The sequence below is a fragment of the Meleagris gallopavo genome, chromosome 1, assembly GCF_905368555.1.
Source record: "Meleagris gallopavo chromosome 1, MGAL_WU_HG_1.1, whole genome shotgun sequence".
NCBI lineage: Eukaryota > Metazoa > Chordata > Aves > Galliformes > Phasianidae > Meleagris > Meleagris gallopavo.
In genome coordinates, this window is record NC_139404.1 from 118,593,598 (window position 1) to 118,611,635 (window position 18,038).

The window sequence follows — 18,038 nt, forward strand, 5'->3', positions numbered from 1 at the left end:
ATTTTTAGGACATGATCAGACGCAAATCTGGCTGTAACTGATCCCTGCCAAACCACCAGCCAAGCCAAGCGTATCCCCCAACCCTACAGCTCAGGGCTTGAAAATCAGTTCCTCCGGTTCAACGTTTTTGCACTTATTAACTTCTATAAAATATTTATATTTTCAGTGATAGAAGGAATCCCCAGACTTACTGGGCTTTCTTCTTGAAATTTGATCGTATTTTCAACAACTTTTGCAATAAAGCTACTATAGGGGCTCCAAGTCCCTGTATTTTTGTTTTTGTAATCCACATGATTTTACACAATGAAGTCAAACAACAGCCTCTCCCTCTCCCCTAATGAAGTCATCCTCTCCCTTTAGGCTACCGTCACACAAGGTCAAGGAGATATTCAGGAATAGCTTCACCATCTGGATCCCACAATGCCAGATTAATAATGCTCTTCCACACAATGACTCTCATTCAGACAGACCAAAGACTCGGAGAACTGCCACAACTTTCTTGTGACAGATGACAGTCTCACCTTCACGTCACCAGTGACAATTTACAGATCAAGATATCCAGAACACAAGGGTACTCTCACACACATTCTCTTAATCCGAGCTGCATTAGCATTTAGTATTTCAACACCACTCAACTCTTCTAACTCTGCAACTAATGGAAGTAACTCCAAGGTTTTACATGGCTACTATGGAGCAGTACCATGGCAACTGCAACAGTAAGAATACTATTTTGTCATTAAAAAGAAAATAATTAAGAACTGAATATTTGTGTGACCATACAATATTGATTAGCTTGAACAAAGACCAAGAAAGTCGTAAGTACTTCTGAAAAGCAGCAGCTGAGCTACAACGCATGTACTGGCCATGGCACATACTTAAGGCTGGGTGAATCACACTGTTTAATTAAACGCCTACTGATACCAAACATAGATCGTTCAGGTACAGTGATAAGGTAACTGGAGCAAGCAACAAGAAGCCTAACAATTAATCAGCACACCAGAAAATCTATACAAGAATAGATGTCTAAAATGGATCTATTGTGAAGAGTCTGTATCCACTTTTCCCTTCCTCATGTAAGGGAGGACACTTCTCTTGTACAGGAGGTAGAATATTCTTAAGTTCAACATTAAAAGCTTGCTTGAGGATATAAATACACTGAAGCACTGTGATTCACCCAGAGGAAATAGGTACACTTTGTTTTCTTAAAAAGCCTACAGAAGTCAAAAAGTGGAAGCTTATCTTTTCGGCATCCATGGTGAGTCACTCAAGAAGCTGCATTGTGACTCCCACCAATGCACAATTAAAAAAAAAATAATAATAATACAAACAAGCTATTAAAGGGGAGCCAAATTTCCTGAAAATCAGCTAAGAAAAATTGGATTGTATTCACAGCCCATTAGTTACCCATCTCCTCTAGTGAACAAACACCACAAATAAGCCAGTTCCATGGCTAAAAAGATTCTGGAACTGTAGCAAGTGCTGATAGTATACAGCCATCCAGACACTCACAGTCCATAAGAAAGTGAAGAACTTCAATTTCCTGACAGTGTTTGAATACACCATCAATACCTTTTCTTTACTATTTTCTTCACTCTGCACAACAAGTAGTTATTCAATATTTCATTTTTATTAATCACTGTTGAGGTCAGGTCTATGACAATACCATTACTGAAAAGCAAATAAAGACAACTACAGATAAAAAAAAACACCTTTTTATTTTTTCCCCCTCAACTAAATACTCCATTTTCCTATTCTTGTACGTATATAAGCAGTTTATCTATGCACATATCATAGAATCCCCAAGGTTGGAAAAGACCTTCAAGATCACATTGTGCAAACATCCACCTCCCACTAATATTTCCCCACTAGATCATGTCCCTCAGTACCACAGCTAAACATTTCTTGAACATCTCCAGGGACACCACCACCCCAATGGACAATCTGTTCCAGTGCCACTGCATCACCACTCTTTCCAAGAAATTGTTTTTCCCAATATTCAGCCAGATCCTCCCTTGGTGCAACCTGAAGCTATTCCCTCTCATCCTATCACTGTTACCTGGGAGAAGAAGCCAGTCCCCACCTCACCACAACCTCCCTTCAGGCAGTTGTAGAGAGCAATAAGGTCTCCCCTGAACCTCCTCTTCTCCAGACTGCACAATGCCAGTTCCCTCAGCTGCTACCCATAAGACTTGTGCTTCAGATCCCTCACAGCTTCAGTGCCCTTCTCTGGACATGCTCCAGTGTCTCAACATCTTTCTAGCAGTGAGGGGCCCAATACTGAACACAGCACTCAAGGTGCAGCCCCATCAGAGCGGAATACAAAGGGATGAGTATTTCCCTGCTCCTGCTGGCAACACCATTTCTTATACAAACCACACGCATACTTCCACATAGGTTCCACAGGTTGTGGCACAAACTCGAAGAGCAGATTTTGCATCATGCCTGCATATATAGTTCAAAAGCAAGTCAAAATCTCAGATTACACCAGGCATCCTCACCACTCATGTAATTATTGCTCCCACTGAAAAGCGAGCTCTAACAAGAAGCTTGTCACTGGTGCTCTGCACCAGGACAAAAGTCAACTGCGCAAACTGGAACAGAAGGAGACTCCCTCTGAACACCAGGCAGCACTTAGTGAGGATGACAGAACATCGGCCCAGGCTGCCCAGAGGCTGTGGAGTCTCCTCCCTGGAGATCTCCAATAACTGCTTGGATGTGGCCCGGCACCCTACTCTGGGTGTGCTGACCTAATGGGCACAGAGGTGCCTGGCAGCCTCAGCCATCCAGAAGTCCTGCAAAGAAAAGGCACTAAAAATGGAGAAAACAGACTTTGGCACTGGCTAAACTTCATAGCTGGGGGAGTCTGAACAGCTTCCCTTCTAAATCTGTTATTCCAGACTCCAATGACTACCCTTTTCTCCCAACTTTGTTCTCTTCTATACTGTTTCCAACAATCTGTCTACTTTGTCATCAAATTTCTTCTCCTACCATCCTCACACAGTCATCCTACACCTTGAGCCATCTCCAAATCAAGTTACAGCAGTATTCTACTCTCCTCTGGCTTTTTTATTCCCTGGATTCAGACAACTGCTGAATTCCCAGCAGCAATAAGCACATCCAAACTGACAGTTGGTTTTTATTATTTTTTTCTTATGAAAAATGTATGAAACTTGGTCAGATTTTTAATCATATTTGTGAAAATGAACAAGTGCAGAATCACGAGGTGATCCTTCCATTCCACAGTTAAATACTGTAAAAGCACTGAAAGTGTTTGAAAGAAACCTTTTAATTTTTTTCTCCTGAAGTAGCTTCTTTCTCAGCTCACTGCTTTGGCTTGAATAAAATAAAGGAGCCAGAACTAAACCACATTCAAGGTCGTAAAACAATCAGGCTGGGGCAGTCATCCAGGGAGGGTGGAAGGGAAAAACCAAAAAAATCAGCCAAACACATTTGGCAGAACTTAACATTTAAAAACTGAGTCTTGAGGGGAAAGCATATCAAACTTTGATTACAGACAGTAGCTACAGACCATTCTACTTACTTCAAAAATAAATGCATAGAACTGGTAAGACTGCAACTTTCTGTGTCTTCTTTTGTGTTTTTGGCAAAGAAACATCTTTTTTTTTTTTTTTTTTTAAACACTGTTAGTAACTTCCATACATCTTAACATTGCATTCTAAACTAATGCAGCTCTCATATCATCCGCAGAGCAGTATAGGACATATCACAGGCTATCACTAGTCTTATCATATCCATTCATCAAATCCACAAATCTTACATTGACAAGCATAATACCCATGAAGGCTTTGTTCCATTAACAGCAAAGATCTGAGACAAAGGAAAATGAACAGATTCCATGAAATACGCAGTTTGGAACCGTTGGCTCCCTTCCTCCTACAGCATGAGTTTTATTTGTCACAAAGATACCAAGAGAATGCTTTATAGAATCACAGAATGGCCAGGGTTGGAAGGGACCTCAAGGATCATGAATCTCCAAACCCCTGCCACAGGCAGGGCCACCAACCTCCCCATTTAATATTAGACCAGGCTGCCCAGGGCCCCATCCAACGTGGCCTTGAACACCTCCAGGGACGGGGCATCCACAACCTCTCTGGGCAGCCTGTTCCAGCACCTCACCACTCTCTCTGTAAAGAACTTCCCCCTGACATCCAACCTAAATCTTCCCTCCTTTAACTTAAAACCATTTCCCCTTGTCCTGCTGTTATCTACCCTTTCAAAGAGTTGATTCCCCTCCTGTCTGTAGGCTCCCTTTAGGTACTGAAAGGCTGCAATGAGGTCACCCTGCAGCCTTCTTTTCTCCAGGCTGAACAAGCCCAGTTCCCTCAACCTGTCTTTGGAGGGGATGTGCTCCAGCACCTCATCATCTTTGTGGCTCTCCTCTGGATATGCTTCGATCTTTAAAATAAAAGTGCCCTTAACATGATTGTAAGGACTGCAAATCATAAACATAGTAGTAAGTGGACTTTAAAAAACACACATCTCTGCACAAAGGTTGAAATAGTATGCCTTTGTTTCAGGGGGGTTGCTTTCTAAATTCCTGAAACTGTCTTCTCTACTGCCTTAAAATGACATCAGTGGTATGAGTTACCCACTGCATTTCCTTCCTGCATAACAGTGCTTCTGAAGAAGATTGTTAGAGAGATGCATCAAAAGAGGTCAAATCAAGAGAACAGTTGGTGCAGCATCACGGCTACATCAGCTTCTGCCAAATCTCATGAAGGAGAAAGACCTGCAGTCAGAAGCAGATAAGCTGCTGCTGGTGCACCAGGAGAGGCTAAAATCAAGGAGAACGGGAACAAAACAAGAGCTCAACACAAAAGAAAAAAAAAAAAACAAACCAAAAAACCAGAAGATTTGTTATCCTCTTCCCTATATGCACATACTCTGGCTACTGAAGTAAAGGCAATTATCCAAGGGAAGCATTTCAGATCACGCTTACAGGGTGGGGGAACCACTCCCTTCTGAAGTGCCGCAATTCATTATTGCATGGGTATAATTTATTTTTTTTAAACAACCACAAAACTTAGATTGGCAAACTGATACAGACTTCTAATAGATGTGGATGTAATTTAACTTGAACATTGCCAGCCACTTACATGCACACAGTAGTACATTTTCAGGACTACCTAGGGAGACTACAAGTTTCATTAGTAAAAACACCATTTTCTACATTAGTACTCGGGATATAAAGCCCTCCAAACCCTTGCTTTTGCATCAGTTTTTATCATAGCTTCTTATTAAGTGAGCTCTTTGACAAGGTTGACACGAATGCCTTTTTCCACTACAGGAAGAAGAAAACTTTCTCCTCAGACTGCAGAGTTGTATAAGGTTCAAATGTTGTTTTTTATTAATTGGACACTCAGCACAATCTTACTAGAGCCATCAAAACTCATTTCTGGGTGATGCTAAGCTGTCATCTCAATACCATGGACAGCATTAACAAATTTTGCTTCTCGGATTAACACTCAAGATTAATAAAAGCTTGACATGAGCCAGCAGTGCGCACTTGCAGCCCAGAAGGCCAAATGCATCCTAGGCTGCATCAGGAGAAAAGCAGCCAGCATGGAGGGAGGTGACAGGTCCCCTCTGCTCTGCCCTCGTGAGGTCCCATGTGAAGTACTGTGTCTAGGCCTGGGGCCCCTGGTATAGGAAGAATGCAGAGTTGACGTGGTGGGTCCAGAGGAGGGTCAAGAAGATGCTCTGAGGGCTGAGCACCTCTCTTGTGAAGACAGAGAGCTGTGCTTTTTCTGCTCAGGGAGACCTCGCTGTAGCCTTCCACTACTTGAAGGAAGCTTATAAACAGGAAGGAGGCTAACTTTTTACACAAGTAGATAGTGACAGGACAAGGAGGAATGATTTTAGTTTAAAAGAGGGGAGATTTAGGTTAGACGTTAGGATGGAAGTCTTCACCCAGAGGTTGGTGAGGCGCTGGCACAGCTGCCCAGAGAAGCCGTGGTGCCCCATCCCTGACAGCACTCAAGACCAGGTTGGATGGGACCCTGGGCAGCCTGAGCTGGTGGGGGGCAGCCCTGCCCACGGCTGGGGTTGGGGCTGGGTGGGCCAAGCTGTTCTATCATACTATGAATACTGATAATCTGATCTATATATCTACCTAAGAAAATCTGGTTCACTGTTCATTTACCATATTTATTTCTAATAAGGCTTAACATCAGTCACTGTTTCTTCATCGACAGTATGAACCATCTAATAATATCATTATAGTAAACAAATACATTACAAGAAAAAAAGAAACTTGGTTGTGCAAATGATTTCTTAATAAAATTTCTAACTTGTATTTTTAAAATTTGAAATTATCAGATTCAATTCTGGAGCTACTTTTGTGTTCTTGTGATTAGGGAAACATTACACAACCAATTAAAGAATAGTATTTGAGACTAGCAACCTTAGCAGTTTATATATAGATCATGTAACTTGTTCTGCTGTGCTGTAGGAACAAATGGAAACCTTGGAGAAAAGGAAAAGATATTTGACGATATACACTGATTAACTAGCAGCAAAACCGTTTTTCATACAAATTTCACATAAAATCCCAAGTTTCATCTGTATCACAAATGGTACGCAGTGCATATCTATCAGTTCTCATCTCCTTGGGTCCCTACAATTTGGTAGGCAAATCAGTCTGTATGTGAGCACACAAGACAGAGCATGCTGAGCCTGCCTTCCACCCAATTATTTGTTAGCAGAAGACTCTTCAGCAACCTTATTTTCATACACTGCTTTGCCCCAAAAAGCAAAATAAAAAACCACAAACAAAAAGCCCACACCAACCAGGGATCCCAATAACCCCTAATCTTCTCGAGAGTTAACTACAAACTATTTTGCTCTGGCACGATGCTGACCTTTAAAACCCAGTATTTTATAATAGCTTATCAGCTCACTGATGCCAGTGCTGTTAGCAAGCATTTTATAGGCTAACCTACAAACTTCTAAGAGAAGACACTGAGATGTTACCAATTCAAATATAGTTCATTATAAGAAACCAAGTCACTTCCAAACCTTACATCTCTAACAGAGGTGCTGAGCCCACCTGCACAGAACAATAACAGTATAACAGCTTAACACAAACATGGTTGCATACGAGGTGTTCCACAAAAATTGTGATCCCCACAGCACAGCAACTGATCCACGCAAGTCTCTGCTTCTACATAATACTGTAAGGACCTACCCTGAATGAAATCCCTTTCCATATGATCCAGTTTCACACATCTTTAACCTCCTGGTTTAGGGATTACAGAGAAGAACACCGCAGTAACAGATGGATATTTGAATAGATTCATAGTTTCATAGTATACTGAGCATTTTTAATCCATACTATCCCGCAACTACAGCAATCACTTCAAATACAACATGGTTTGTAGTGGCAAACAATGCCTTGCAAGTCAGTCTCAGTATTAACACATGAAATGCAATAGCAGCAAAAAGTATTTATTCACAGTGCTCCCTAACCTACTGATCATCCTTGTAATCTCATGACAAGAAGCAGTGCTTGCTCATGACCAGGTTCTTTAAAAACCTCACACTTCTGATAATCAAAATCTGCAACAAAACAGTCCATGTGCTCTCATCAGTAAGATTTGATGCTCCTCTTGTCATTTTGCTAATTCAGAAGCTTAATCCACAAACACGGAAAACAGAGTTTACCAATGAATTATAGAGGAACTGCTTGAGATAATTAACCATCTGCAGGTTGAATGTGTATTTGTGGGACTGAAAAGGATATCGTTGTGTCTTGTGATCAGATTATAAGATGCTGAGCAACACTGTTTACAACTGCATAAGCAACATCTGTGAGCCACTGATGGTTGACAAAAAAGAAGGCTCAGACATCCTCCTCAATCATTCAGTGCTTTCCAGCAAAACAAATAGGGCTCACCTCTCAAGATGGAGATCAGAATTTCTGTCTCTTTTAAACCTGAAAGCCAAAAGAAATGTAACAACCAGTTCAGTGACATCTAGATGCAGATAATTTCAAGGTCATTTCATGAGAGCTATGCGAATTCATGAAGTATTAGCATGCTATTTTCACAGGTACGATTAAATGAATCTTGAACATCCACTTCTGAAAAGCCTCTTCTTCGTAAATACCCATAAACATATTCATGAAGTTTTTTTAAAAACACAAAATTGTTCCAAGAAATTCAGAAGTCAAAAACTTTGAATCAAAAACCAGAGAAGCAGTAGAAACTGCAGTGGTTCCCTGCTGTATCATTCTGTTGGTACTTGAGGAAAGCCAGCTTTCACACAGGTTTCATGCACCAACAGGCCTTGCCACCCTCCATATCCTACATCAGGGTACCAGCGAAACTGGTCGCCTAAGTTCACATTAGCCCTTTCTATAGTGTCTCAGTCCATGGTTAACTCCTACATTTTAGCTTCTCCGTACTTCCTTCTTCAATCCTGTCTGCACTTGTTTGAGACAGCTGGCAGCTCCCTACAGTTGGCCACTGCCCCTCCTGACTTGTCTCAGCCAAGAGGGCTCTTCAACACAGCTCTGCTTGTCTCATCTCAGACAGCCAGAAGTGAATTAGCTGTTTTTCAATGTAAACATTCTCCAGAATTATCATGTGATGTTTTCAAAGGTAAAAATAAACCACCACCAACATACAACACACAGTTTTCCTTCTTTACTCCTCACTTCTCCTATATTAAAAAAAACAATTTATGTTGTGTAATACAGAGCAGTTGTTACCGCTGTGCATGCTACAACAAAAAGTTCTTTTGGCAATCATTCACAAATGGCTGGGAATTTCAGGGCTGGAACAGCAATGACAGTTTTTGTCTTGAAATACAGTTCCATCAAAATTCCACAACCAAAATGCAAAGACAACAAAACTAACAGATTACTCACTTAATGATCCTTATTAAAGGCCCATGGGAATGGAATCATTTGACTGGGCTTACTTCCTATACTGGAAGAAGAAACAGGAGCTACACCATCTTCTTTTAGGACTGTAAAAAAAAAAAAAAAAAAAAGAGCAATACAAGATGAACTTAGAACAATAAGGGGGGAAAAGACCTCCAAGATCATCTTGCCCCATCATCTACCTCCCACTACTATTTTCCCACTAACCACATCCCTCAGTGCCACATTTCCATGTTTCTTAAGCACCTCCAGGGACGGTGACTCCACCGCCTCCCTGGGCAGCCTGTGTTGCTCCTAATATCCAATCCAATCCTCCCTTGGTGCAACCTGAAGTCATTCCCTCTCATCCTATCACTGTTACCTGGGAGAAGCAGCCAGTCCCCACCTCACCACAATCTCCTTTCAGGAACTGTAGAGAGCAATAAGGTTTCCCCTGAGCCTCCTCTTCTCCAGACTGAACAATCCCAGTTCCCTCAGCTGCTACCCATAAGACTTGTGCTTCAGACCCCTCACAGCTTCAGTGCCCTTCTCTGGACATGCTCCAGTGTCTCAACATCTTTCTTGCAGTGAGGGCCCAATACTGAACACAGCACTCAAGGTGCAGCCCCATCAGAGCGGAATACAAAGGGACGAGTATTTTCCTGCTCCTGCTGGCAACACCATTTCTTATACAAACCATCCTTTTCAACCCAAGCCATTCTGTGATTCTATGAAAAAGCCATGAGAAAACAATATGGAGTGGAAATCAGAGAACTCTGTGCTATCATCACCACAGATGTAACCCATCAAAACAGATTAAAACAAGACCTCTTTTTCTCAGAGTTCCTCAAGTTTAAGTAGCCTCAACCTTTTCCATCCTGTTCACAATAGAATACTTATGGCATCATCTGAGTGCTGATGAAAGGATTCTTAAAGAAGTGAAGGAAGCGCACACAGGTTCTACAGTCCTCTGACAATAGAAAAATCTGCTAAAGCAGATGCTGTCCACAAGTAACAGTATCCACACAAGATCACCTGCCCATAGTTTATTAGTCTGTCCAAACCACATTAGTACTGAAGGTTAATGTATTATGTAGTATTCTCACAATGCAGTATGTGAGAAACCTCCCATAAGCTAAGCAATTTCAGTTGTAAATCCTTATCTAGAATTGCTTGAGGATTCTTTTTTGAAGGCAGATGCAGTACAGGTTAGAGAATAAAGATGACTTTTGCTCCGTTTTGACTTTGTTGCCCTTACACAGAAGTTGCTGGATGATATTTTAAAAACTAGCAGACTAAGGCTGTTGATTATAGAAGTTACTGCAGGATTTAAGAGCTATTAGCCTAAGCCTGTGGTTAAAAAAAAAAAAAGGATAACTTTATGGAATGTAAGCTAAAAGCCACACTGCCTTAGCTAACCAGTAGTCACAACAGCTAATTCAAAACGATTGAGTAACAATTACATGCTCAAAACACCTCTTTCTTAAAATATTGAATTCGTTGTCCAGGTGCCCCAACATTGGTTGTTTCAAGAACCTACAGAGAATTTCACTCTGATGTCAAGAGAAAAGGCCAGGACTCCTAAGAAACCAGCAAAGAGCTGTAGGATCCCCCACCTGCAGCAGCTTATGTGAAGCACAGAACTACTGGAGCACTCTGGAGCAACCCAGTTTCAGATTGCTTCCACTGAACACTGAAAATTCTTTCAAGTATTGTCTGCAAGAACACAGGGACCTAGAAAATTTCACAAGTTATTAAGTTATAGTCGCAGTTTATCTGTGTTCTCCTGGCTGCATGTAGTCGTGACTGATTATTCTCATATTACCACAGTCAGCGCTGTTAAGTGCGGCAATTCAGCTACACTGATGAATTACAACTTTTGCTCCAAAAATGAAGCTGAGCAAGGAGGGTGGAAAGGGAAAACAGCACACATCACAATTTACAAACAGAATTCACATTCTTACTCTCAATTGTTCCAAAATTCAACAGATTTCAATGCTGCGATGCTCTCTGATGTAGGCTTTGTAACAGAAAACTGAACATTCCTCATCTGCTTAAGCCTTCAAAGAACCCTTCTGCCACTTCAGTTTTGTTAGATTTATAATATAGAATCGGCACTCTCTTGACCTTTGCCCTGTGAAATAAATTGTTATGCTGATCCTTTAACGTATTTCAGAGGCATCACATCTGCAATAGAACCCAACATCCACCACCGAGTAACCTATCCACACCTTGTAAAAAGGGCTGATCTGAAATAATAAACACATTTTCCTTACTCTGTTTTGTATCTGAACAGATATTATTAGAATTAGAATTAATTGAATTAGACAGACCCAGTCATACCACAGCACTGATAAGAGTAAAATACTGAAGGCAGAAGGCACTGCCATGTGATTTTATGCTTTAAGGCAGGCCCTATTAGTAATAACTGAAGTTTTATACTCAGGTCAGTGACAGACACCAAGAGTTCATACATGTATGAGTCCCAATTAGGAAGTTCAGCTTTTCTAAAACTAGAGTTAAATGTATTAAAGGCCGCTATTTAATAATTTCACAATGCAGCAAGCTGTTAGTGACAGGTAAATTCAGCAGAAGTAGAACTTCTGTATGCAGAAGATCATTAACAACATCAAATTTGCTACATCTAATAGCCACTAACACAGCCCAGTAAGCCATATCAATTTTATGTATAAACATCAGTCTTCCAGAGGCGAGTTTCTGCACACTTGAAATGTACAAAAGATCAATGAATAACTGTCTCACCTAAAGCAGGAAAGTATCAGTTTTTCAAGTTAATTTGGGATAGACTTTCTGCACTGAACATTTATTGTTTCAACACCTCAAGAGGAGATGAGCAATTGCTTGTGCATCCCTTGTTATAAATCTAGATTACAAGTATATGTGTGCATATGTAGATATACATGCCATAATTATTATGCTTTTCCTTTTCTCTATCTCATTTTTTCCCTCATTTCTCCCCTCCATCTCACTGGGATAAGGGCAGTGAGTGAATGGCCACGTGGTGCTCAGTTATCTGCTAGGTTAAACCACAACACATCACCATGTCTTAAAGAACTTGCACATTGTAGAAGATTTCTTCTTTTAAGAACATTGGCTTGCCTTTATAAAACACGCAGAGTATCTTCGTAAGCAGATTCTGTCAGAAAGTGATCCTCTAACTCAATACTGACTATTTAAAAAAATTCAGTGCAATTCTATTTATTAAAGGGCAGCCATTCAACCTCACATGAAAACTGACAGATTAGATCACATTTAGACATGTATTTTTTGCCCTACTGACAAAGAATGCATGTATAGCACAGAGCACCCAGCTGGCACCTAAGAATGAAGTTCCTACATTTTATTGCTATAACAAACACAGAACTGTTGAGTTTAAAATTTCAGCAGCATTCTTCCAACCAAAACATTTTCCTCCTGCTTAACTGACCATAACATTTGCAGAAGTCACAGACGACTGTAAGCTTCTACGGTATCACAGAACAGAATAACCCATACTGGAAAATTCGAGACCAAAAATAAAGCTGTCTGCTAACTGTATAAAGGCAGATCTCACTACAGATCTGTTTTCCACTGTTGAAAAAGCAAATTAGCTTGCTGTTCCTAATTACAGTATTTGTAGGGCATTTCATAGATGTATTACAGTAGAAGAACTCCCTCTTCTCACCCCCAGTCTCATAAGCAATGCTTCTCTCTTGCTGCTTCCACATTCTATCACCTCATTAGTTAATTATTGCTTAAACTCAAACACACACTACCTGCATTTGTTGTAATGGAGACTTTGTTTTACTTTCCCATACATAAGAATACAACTAAATTATAAAGCCAGAAAGATAAAATTTATGCAACTATGATTTAATTACTATCAGGCCCTTAGCCTTCAGGAGAAGTACATCAAGATCATAGTGGGTTTTTTGGTGTCCTAATTAGAACACCACCATTAAATGTATGACAAACAAACGCGTTAGAAAGCAGAACGACTCCTACAAGATAACTGACTTTCCTTCTACTTGTACACACCATGTAAAGGACAGTCCAGACTCTGAGGCGCTCGCAACAGTCCAAAGCAACACCTTGCTTCTCACAGCAAGAGCTGGTGAGCAACTGCTACACATCTGCACGCTGACAAAAGACACACTCAGCATTCTCACAACATTGCACTGTTGTAACCTAACGTCTGGATGAACGTAAAAGCTCCTGAATAGTTCATGGACTCAGGACTCCAATTGTAATTCAGTGTGCTGTTGGGGCTACTGTTTTGCAAACCAGGAGAATCCAGGTGATAAGTCACCTACTCCTCTCTGCGTACAGTGAACTTGGATACAAAAGAGCTATGAAATCTTGTTTCGAATGTTCACAACATTTGATTATCAGATGCCTACTGCAAACAGAGCTGTCAGAAAAGAATTTAAAGTTAAATATTCATCAATATGCATCACAGCGTCAAGGATAAAGTCTTAACAACAACAATAAAATCTCACATTAAAATCATTGCTGCTAACAGACAAATCAACCCCCATACACTTAATAGAATCACAGAATCATAGACTGGCCTGCGTAGAAAAGGACCACAACAATCACATATTTTCAACCCCCCTGCTATATGTAGGGTTGCCAACCACCAGACCAGGCTGCCCAGAGCCACATCCAGCCTGGCCTTGAATGCCTCCAGGGATGGGGCATCCACAACCTCCTTGGGCAACCCATTCCAGTGTGTCACCACCCTCTGAGTGAAAAACTTCCTCCTCACATCCAATCTAAACCTCCCCTGTCTCAGTTAAAACCATTCCCCCTTGTTGTATCACTATCCACCCTTACAAACAGCCGTTCCCCCTCCTGTTGCTATGCTGCCTTCAAGTATTGAAAGACCACAATGAGGTCTCCCCAGAGCTTTCTCTTCTCCAAGCTAAACAAGCCCGGTTCCCTCAACCTTTCTTCATAGGAGAGGTGCTCCAGCCCTCTGATCATCTTAGTGGCCCTCCTCTGGACCCGCTCCAAGAGCTCCACTTACTTCTTGTGCTGGGGGCCCCAGCTCTGGATGCAGAACCCCAGATGGAGTCTCACAAGAGCTGAGTAGAGGGAGACAATCAACACTTCCTAGATTTATAAGTTCAACAATTTCACTGCAATGAAGGAATCCTAAACAAGAATGACACAGAGAAGGGCCACTTCTGCCACTGATTTCCATCACACCTCCTGGTGGTTCACCAAAAGGCCCACCAAGGTCCTACAGGTAAGTACAGTTGCTCCAAGTAAGTCTCAGCATAAAGCAGCAATCTTCATTAAACTCCATCGGTAAGCAACTTGCCATTCATTTGAGCAACGTTTTCCAATAAGAAATGAGACTCTGCAAGATCCCACAAAATTGCAAGAGTGAGCAAAAATACAGAACAACTCCAGAAGTATACTACCCGCAGGCAAAAACCCTGAAGCACCATCCTAACCTTCCCAACCTCAGATACAAGCAGGCAAAACACACTGAAGGGGAATTACGGAAACTTGTAAGGAGAAATGACAACTACCACTGAAAAGTGAACCCAGCAAACTTCAGAACCTCATCTTAAAAGCAGTGTACAATGCAAGGAGCCCTTCTCGCTGCTCTGGTTTCTATTCAGTCATCTCAAATGCTCTGAGTCAAGAACTTGACAATCTCTGTAATTTCAGTAAAAAAATTAGAAGCTAGTTCCAAACAACTTCCCAAGAACAGAGAGCAACAGAGAGCCTCCTGGGTCTCCTCAGAACACCCAACCTCAGGCCAGCAACAAAGCTGCAAAATTTACCTAAAATGCCTTCCCAGTATCATCCACCAGCAAAACTTAAGTTTCACTTCAGCTTTGCTTTCAGGTTTCTTAAGTAGAACGGGTGAAAGACCTCTGCTGTTAGCATCTTCCAGCTCTGACTGAGAGACATTACGTTGTGCCTCAACTGCAAGGAACACAGCGCAGGGACAGCTTATAGCATTACCATATAATAAGAGGTAGGCGAATCACAGCGCTGTTTAATTTGCAGAGGGACCACTTTATTATGTTCTTTAACTAAAATAATCGTTACAAGAAAATGTCAAAGAACACCTTGACCATTCTTCCACCTTAAACTGAATAAACAGCAGTGTAAGAAGAGTGTGCATGAAAGAACAACTGCAGCACTCTGGCCATGGTAGAACAGAGGCAAGCAAAAGTGAAAACCACATTACAAGAGTCCAGAAAGGTTGCAGATTCTACTAAGAGGGATAGGAAGGCAGGCTATACATTATGATTTTCTCAGATTTTGCTCCGATTCATATTCTTCCAACCTCTTAAACCAGAGAAACAAAACAATTAAATAATCCCATACATATATAAATAGTTTCAGTTCATACTCAGCACAAATTCTGATACCACACAGATATTTTAAACACACCCATTTTTCCACTCTTCGAAGTTCTACTCTGCTTAGTATCTTTGAGCAATATCTTATAGTCACTTATAGGTAATATAGCAGTGCATAGCAAGCACCACAAAAGCATGAGGGCAATTTAAAAATACATACTATAATCGTTCTGCATATAATTTTGTAGAACTAGTTTTGAACAAAAACCTCAAACTTCTTGTTTGTAAAAATGGGCTCTCAACAGTGCTGATATAAGAACTTTTATCAGATGGCAAATGCAGTCAGCAATTTCCTTATTTTCTTGTTGATTTAACCAATCTGGTTCATGCTATTCAGGGACCAAGTTCTTGACTCTAATCCTTCAGTTCTGAGGCGACTTCCTGGGCCAGAAGGATGTATGGAACAACATTGATTTTATTTCAGGTATGACATGTTGACAGTATTTCAGAAGCTCCGCATAAGGGTTAGTCAATGGCTGCACAGTGCCCTACTCTGCTTGGAACTTTGTCCAGTTGTCACCTGGGTTCATATTCCACTCTTCTAACACTGCTAATCACAGCTGTACCCTCCATCACACCAGCACCGGTGCAGGCACAGCATTCTCTCAGCTCACTGCTGACAGCCTATTTTGAAATCAATTTGCAAATTTATTTTGTGTTTCTCCTTTAGGAGAATGACTTTTGTCTCAGCTGCTGTCATGTAATCACACCATACCAGCTTCAGTCATTTTTTCCCCCAGTGATTTGTTTTAGCTGTTAATGAAACGGCAGCGTTATTTTTCTCAGGTGGAATTATTATTAACTCATTAAGAAGCTTTATAACAACTACAAAGCTGACTAGCCCAACATAGATCATTTTGCTCCATATTGTTAAGGGAGAATGTTTGAAAAAGAATATTCACTTCATTTAATTACATAAAGCCTTACAAAAGCCTTACAAAAGACTTATTTTTAACTAACTTCTTCACCTTTTTACATGGTATTGATCTCACTGCAGCAGAAAACATTCTTCAAAGTGATTTTAAAAGTCTCCTTTCATACTGTAGCATTCCATGTACCATTTGGATCTTTTTTTTTCCACTTCATGCATTTTGTTTAAAGAGCAGAAACACCCATATAAGATATGGCTTTTGTTGAAACGCGCTTTCAATTCCCCAGAAAACAACTGAGAGAAAACGAGCTGTTTCCATGATACCTTCATTTCCGTTTCTTAAACATTCCATATGAAAGGCAGAAAAGACTTACTCTTGTATTAAAATCCAGCATTTTCCAGCATTAATTCTGCAGACAGTAGCAAAACAATCCTCAGATTGCCTAACTGGATTAAGCGCTGTAATTAAATGAGACTACTTCTATATATTTTTTTAAACTATTTTTTTAAAGGACATTTTAATTCATGTTAAGACTACAGTATGTTTTCAACTCTGATATTCCATCTTAAAGCAGGTATTAGAGGAAATTCTCAAGCCTAGAACTCTTATTTGCCCAGCATTGTTTGCAGTTCTGCCATTAGCATCACAGAACGTAAACATTATCACGTTCTGCACTAACAGTGATATTATTTCTGCTTTCATTTGCAAAGTACATCTAGGCAAAAGCATTTGCATGCAACTGATGTTATAGATTAAAATAAGTTTTAGCTTTTGACATTTTTCTTCCGGATTTAGCTTCTAAGTTAAAGCATACTATGATGCCACTTCTGCTGTAGCATCATCATGAAAATCTGTTCCACACAACTACGAGGCACTGGCAGACATTAAGCAATTCACATCACATTCAAATGTTTTTTGGTTGGGTTTTTTTTTTTGTTTGTTTTGGCAAAGAATCTTTACCACTGGTCTGCCATACGATAAGAATATGAAAGCCATCCGTTTCTTTTCATCTGTCCTGCTGTTCCCCAATAAAATGGTAGTCTATCAGACAAGGAAAAGCAAGTTAGAAAAAATTCACTATCCATCTCAGACAAGTAATTGATTCCAGAGGTCCATTTTCATGTTCATCTATCATTTCGCTTTAAATAAAATCCAATTACTTCAGCTTCACAGGTGGACTGGAAAGGATGAAAGAGAGCTCATAAATTAACACCACCCAAATATATGTGCTACATACAGAGCCATCAAGTCCCACACGCTGAACATTAAATTCAGTCTGTACCTCCCTAGTTAAAACCTTTATGATGCATCCTCTCACACATTGGCAGAGTGGCACAGGTACTGCTGAGCACACATAATCCAATACGTGGGTCTTACAGCAAGCTCAGGCAGCTTCACGTCCAGCAGGAGAGGAGACCCTTGCCCAGCAGCAACCACAACTGTGTGCTGGACTATGTGGTTGAGAAGCCTTGAGCACGAGGCATGGGTTCTTCCATAGGATCCAGTGCACACCTGTAAGCACACCCAGCAAGAAGAGGCCATTTTTGTCTCCGCTTCCATTCCACTCCTGTAACACAGCCTCCACTATCCAATTCTCAGCAGCATATTTTGAATGTTAGGGTCAGGAAAAATACCACTGTCTCTTTTACTGGTTATACTCATCAATTTTCTATTGCTTATATTTGGTAATTTACAGGTACAGCATGAACTCCACAAATTTGTATAGCTACTTCCACAGGCACCAGTTAGGATGCGAGTCCCATTACACTCCCTCTACCCAGTGATTTTACAGTACAAACCTACATTCATTATTTTCAATCATTACACACCCTACACCATCCACCTTTATAGTGCAAGTCATTCCTCACATCTGGTGACCTCTACAGATGTTGAGTG

General features: G+C 40.7%; 1 protein-coding gene across 8 annotated transcripts in view; it reads right to left on the reverse strand.

The window, feature by feature from the left end:
• The window catches only part of CDKL5 (cyclin dependent kinase like 5), a 127,260-nt gene that overhangs the window by 99,049 nt on the left and 10,173 nt on the right, over positions 1–18,038 (reverse strand). For 5 of the 8 annotated variants that reach the window (XM_085211365.1, XM_085211357.1, XM_085211376.1 and 2 more), the window contains exons 2-3: positions 8,891–8,991; positions 7,916–7,954 (exon numbers count right to left, since the gene is read on the reverse strand). The exons of the other annotated variants lie outside the window; for them this stretch is intronic. The gene's annotated coding sequence lies outside the window, so the exon portion shown is untranslated. The remainder of the gene's footprint in view (positions 1–7,915; positions 7,955–8,890; positions 8,992–18,038) is intronic. 8 annotated transcript variants of the gene reach the window in all.